Below are 6,337 nucleotides of genomic sequence, written 5' to 3' on the forward strand. Positions count from 1 at the left end.
CATGACTCTTTAGACATTGGCTAAGATACAGATTTCTAAGAGACACAGTCAAGGACATAGTATACTATATCTACTGGCCAGAATTCTCCAAATAAGAAATAAAATAATAACTAAAGTAAAATCCACAATTTCCTAATTACATAAAGCAAAGCAAAAAAGCCCCATTGATCATCTTTGGAGGATGTTTCAGAACCAACTCCTCTTTCTGAAAACTGATAAGTAAAGAGAAAGAATTGAATATTTATTTTATTTCTCCTGTATGGACTGTTCCTCAAGGTAACCAAGTAGTTTGTGAAGGAATGTTCTTTATACAAAGAACTAATAAATGCTGAAAGAATGGCAGAATTAGAATATCATCATTTTGGAACCTCTAGTAATGGCTCAGGGCAATGGTCAGGAATGGACTCACAACAATTAGGGGGAAAACTAATAGGGAATTTTATAATGGGTGGATGAGGTTTACAACACTGGACACCATTGATCAATCTTAGGGTGACACAAAAAGACATCCAGGAATGTCTATCACAAGATGTAAAGTATAAAACCCCACCTGTGAAGAATTCTTGCCAATTCTAGCTTGAACCTGAAGTTACTTTAGACCCAACTTTCAGTTTATAGGAAATGCAGGGGAAACAGGAACTCTTAAAGACACTCAGGGTAAATTAAGAGCTGGAAAATTCTACAATGTCAACAACATCACCTGGTTTCTTTGACAAATAAATTTCAAGGAAAAAGAAAAGAAGGAGAGGAACTCATAGACTATGACTTACGAGACTTATCAGCTGAATTCAGTGTTCTGACTTTGTTTGGATCCTGTCGCAGTGAACCAACTAAATAAAGAAACCATATGTGCATCAGACAATGGGGACATCTGTTATTGTTAAAGGTATTTTGTTACCTTTTAAGTGATATGTGGTATTTTCATGATGTTAAAAAAGGAGTCATTGCTTTTTAGAGCTATATTCTAAAGTATTTATAGATGGAACAATATGGTGTCTATGATTTGCTTAAAATAATGCAGCAGCAGGGTACATGGGGAGTATAGATGGAACTAGACTGTGGGCCTGTTTAGGCACATGGAAGTTCATTACATTCTCTGATTTTTGGTGTGTTTGAAAATTCCCATGATTAAAAGGCTCTTTTTTTGTTGTTTTTAAAGGGGAAAAGGTAATGAGCACTTTGAGATAATTCATTAACCCATATACTGATGATTTGTGCAGGTTTGTATATCTATGACTGTTTTAGTTTTTTGGAACAACCATAACAAAGCACTACAAATTGATGGCTTAAAATAATAGACGTTTATTCTCTCACAGCTCTGGAAACCAGAAGTCTGAAATCCAGCAGAGCCCATGTGGGATTTAGGGGAGAATTCATTACTTGCCTCTTCCCAGATCTAGTGGCTGTCAGCATGGCTTGACCTGTGGCCGTATCACTCCAGTTCCTGCCTTTGTGGTCACATTGCCTTCTCCCTCTAACTCTTAGGAGGATGCTTGCCATTGGATTTAGGGCCCACCAGATAATCTATGATGTTCTTCCTCATAGCAAGATGTCTAACTTAATTACATCTGCAAACACCCTTTTTCCAAATAAAAAAGTATTCACAGGTTCCTGGGATTAGGACGTGGACATGTCTTTCAGTAGCCAATATTTAACCCACTACAATGACACACTTCAATAAAAAGATCTGAAAACTAATAAGAAGTGGTTTTATCTTTATAAATTTGATATTAAGGAATAACTGAGTTATCCTTGATACTAAATGGGTGAATATTTTTAATTTTTTCTTTTCTACCTAGCCATACAAGCAAATCCTGCTATTTTTATTACCAAAATTTAGATACAATCTCTCCACTTCTTTCCATCTATACTCTCCATGCCTTAATCTCATCTCCCATATCCTTAGATGGTCTTACTGCTCTTTCTCACTTCTCATCTTGTCTCTCTCTATTCTATTTTCCACACGAAAGCCAGATGAAGTAATTAAAACAACAAAACAAACTTTTGCAAATCTAACTACTGACTCTTCCTTACTCTGTCTCTGAAATTGAGGTCCGCTGCTTCCAGAATAAAATACAAACTTTACCATGGCCTTGAAGTTGGGAGTAATTCATTCCCCAATTCTTTGTCTACACTCATCTGAGCCCGTTTCCCTTCTTGCCTAAAACTGTCCAGCTCGACCAGCCTCCTGCGGTGTCTTAAATGGGCTGAAGCCAACATCCCCCAAAACAGGACATGAAAGACAGAAACCAGGCATTCTTTACCTCTACAATCTATTAATAATTGGGTAGATTATTGTTTTTAAAATGGAAGCAGTAATTCAGGTCCACACATATATTAGAAGACATGTAAATTCTCACTCCCCATCTCACCTTCTGAGATAATGATATTTTTGTATATATCTTTTCAGAATATATGCTTAGGCTTCGTAAATATATGTTTGTATAACTCTGTAACTTGTTTTTTTCCCACTTAACGATGAGGATACATTTTCATATTATTACATATACAGCTTCACCATTTCTTTTTAGTTATTTTAATCCATATTTCCAAACTGCCCTCCTCAGGACTTGTGCCAATCTGCATTTCCTCCAGCAGTGCATGAAAGCACCCATTTACCCACATCCCAGGAACTTTTTTTTAAATCTTTACCAATCTGAGAGATGACAAACAGAACCCTATTGTTGTTTTAACTGGCATTTCTTGGATGATAGTGAGGTTGAGCATTTTTTTCTTCTGATACTGCTCACCTGTAGTTCTCCATAATGGTGTAATTAAAAGTGTTTGCTTACACTTTCAAAAGCAATAGGAAATGAATTAAAGTGGCTACTCTGAGCTGCACTGCAGCAAGCCCACCCCTGGGCCTCAGCGCAGTTCTGTGAAGGTCTTTAGGCTGTTTGCTCAGGGAGGTCTTTACTTTCTTTTTCTTTTTAAAAAATTTATATATGACAGCAGAATGCATTATAATTCTTATTACACATATAGAGCACAATTTTTCATATCTCTGGTTATATATAAAGTATATTCACACTGATTCGTGTCTTCATAGGTATACTCTGAATAATAATGATCATCACATTTCACCATTATTAATTACCCCCATGCCCCCTCCCTTCCCCTCCAACCCCTCTGCCCTATCTAGAGTTCATCTATTCCTCCCATGCTCCCTCTCCCTATCCCACTATGAATCAGCCTCCTTATATCAAAGAAAACATTCAGCATTTGGTTTTTGGGGATTGGCTAACTTCACTTAGCATTATCTTCTCTAACTCCATCCATTTACCTACAAATGCCATTTTACTTTCTTCTTATAAAATGTAAGCCACAGAAAATCCTCCATGATCAGTTTTAGAAGTTTGTTGCTTGTGTTTGGGAAACAAGATTAGATTTAGAATCTGTGTTTCAGAATGTGGCCCAACAATTTGCATTTGTCACTGTCAGGGGTTTTGATCATCGTGGAGTTTCAGCTTGGAGTTCAAATAACTTGATGTATCAGAGTATTCAGTAATAAATTTTCCTATTCATTTATTTTAGAAAGAAATTCAGAGAAAAGAACAGGGAAACCTTCATTCTCTACATTACTTAAGAAGAGTCGAAAAAGCAACAGCAGAATATTTCAAGGCATTGTGTCTGATATAATACTGCAGATTTAAAATGTACCACAAACTTTTGTGGTACAAGGAATCTTAGCCAGCACTTTTAACTGTCCAAGGTCCTGAAATATCACATATTTATGTTATGCAATATTACATATTATTTTGAATTTTAGAGTGATTTATGTGTTGAACAGACTCTTTCACTCCATGCATCTTATATCCTCTTTCATTTATGTTTGTCTTAGGCTAATATGTTTGAGTGTGGATCAACTGATTGAATAGAGCAATTTTATATGTGATACAGTGCTGTATGTTTTTAAATTAATTTTTTATTTTTATATGACAGCAGAATGCATTACAATTCTTATTACACATATAGGGCACCATTTTTCATATCTCTGGTTGTATACAAAGTATATCCACACCAATTCATGTCTTCATACATGTACTTTGGATAATAGTGTCCATCACATTCCACCATCATTTCTAACCCCATGTCCCCTCCCTTCCCTTCCCATACCTCTGCCCTATCTAGAGTTCATCTATTCCTCCCCTGCTCCCCCTCCCTACCCCACTATGAATCAGTGCTGTATGTCTTAAGAACTGCTTTTCTAAAAGAAAATTAACCAGAACAAATAAATGTGATTATGGTTGTGACTTTGAGACCAAGTATCTTCTAAACAACCTCAGAACAGTACATAAACATGACTCAAACCATAGCTGAATAGAGACCTACCTGCAAATAGAAATTCTGAAGAAAGAGATGGTCAGACCAAGTCATTAGGAACAAAAATTAATAGTATGACTTGAAAAAAAGCAAAAATCAGGAGTACTATCCTTAAAGTTAAAAAGAACATGAAAAACAAATGGGACACATGGAAATAATTTTATTTATTTATTTATTTTTGGTACCAGGGATTTAACCCAGGGGTACTTAACTACTGAGCTGTACCCCAGCAGTATTTTGTATTTTATTTAGAGACTGGGTCTCACTGAGTTGCTTAGCATCTTGATTTTGCTGAGGCTGGCTTTGAACTTGTAATCCTCCTGCTTCAGTCTCCCAAGCTGCTGGGATTTTAGGTGTGCACCACTGAGCCTGGTTAGATAATGGATATTTCTGATAGTGTTAATTTGCCTTCTTTACAATCCCTAGCCCCCACTATGTTTGAGAAATGTCTCTCCAATAGGTTTGTCTACTTTATGAAGACTCTAGCCCAGTCAGAATATTTCTGACTCCAGTCCCAGCTCTACCTTGGACCAACTATTTAGACTAAGGAAAGTTACCTTCCGTCTTAGGACCTCACCATATCTGTGAAGCAAAGGGCTCCAGTGCATAGCAGCTTTCTAAACTGTGCATCACAGGGATCTTGGGAAAGGAATAAGTTCCCAGGATCCACCTTAGACCCCTGAAGCAGAAGAGACTCTTGAACTTTGGAATCGGCTTCTTGTCACCAGGTGCTATGATCTGAATATCTCCGCAAATTTCATGTGTTGTAAACTCAATCCACATAGTCATATGTTGATGATATTTGGGAGATGTGGCCTTCTGCAGGTGGACACTGCCTTCACCAATGGACTAATCCATTCATAGATTAATGAGTTATCTTGAGAGTGTCTTTGTTATAAAAGTGAGTACTCTCTGGCTAGCTTGCATTATCTTGCCCTGTGATACCCTCTATCATATTATAGTGCAACAGAAAAGATTCACAAGATGCCAAGCAGATGCTAGCACCACGCTGTAAGACTTCCCAGCCTCTAGAACTGTGAGCTAAATAAACACCTATTCTTTATCAATTACCTGATTGGAAGAATTTTGTTATAGCAACAAAGTCAAACTAAGAAACAAAAAAGGTCTGGAAAACTCTCACTATTTATCTCTGCAGTCCCTTCCAATGATTACATTCCTTGTTTCAGCCTTCTTACCAGAGAAACTCAGAATTTCTAAAGTAACTGCTTTAGATATAGATTTACAGTGAATATTATATACATTATAATGTTCTCTAGCTTTTCATGAAAAAAAAAACCAGGAGAACAAATATATATACTAGCTTGAGATGACTCCTGTTTGAATATAAAATTTAACAGACAAGATATCTGGTGTCAGCTTTAAAAACATTTTTTTTTGCCAGAAAAAATACCCTACATCCACCCAAACCAGAAAATAATACACTATAGTCTCTCCTAAGTGCAAATCAGAACAAAGCAAAGAAACATATCACTACAAATGTATGAGCTTCACATCCTCTCACTCATTTTCTTAATTAAATAACAAGTTGCTTAACTGGTCAGAGGCAGAGAGTGGATCCATCTCCTACCCCTGACAATATTTTAGAATTAGATTTATTATTTCCATCACTCATGGCTCAAAAGCAATGGAAACATCATTATAATGTTAAGTTCAAGCTTAATGTTATGATTTCCAAAAAGAATATGGTTATGATGTTATAGAGTTATGATATTTTAACCTTTTTCCAACTGAGAAAAATAGAACTTGGGAAAATGAGAATCTGAAAATGTCCAGAAGTGACAAACACAATAATCTATTTCCTCTTCTGAAACTAATCTAAAATTAATTGGAATTCATCTATAACACAAAGTACTTAAATTTTCTCCCCAAATTGATCTTGAGTGATTAAAATTCATCAAATACCCCTGCTCATTGTATCCATCCATATATCTTGTATAAAGGGCAGGTTCAGTTTGTACATTACATATAGGCACTAGGCTGAAATCCAATCCAA

This window comes from Urocitellus parryii, chromosome 6, assembly GCF_045843805.1.
Source record: "Urocitellus parryii isolate mUroPar1 chromosome 6, mUroPar1.hap1, whole genome shotgun sequence".
Taxonomy (NCBI): domain Eukaryota; kingdom Metazoa; phylum Chordata; class Mammalia; order Rodentia; family Sciuridae; genus Urocitellus; species Urocitellus parryii.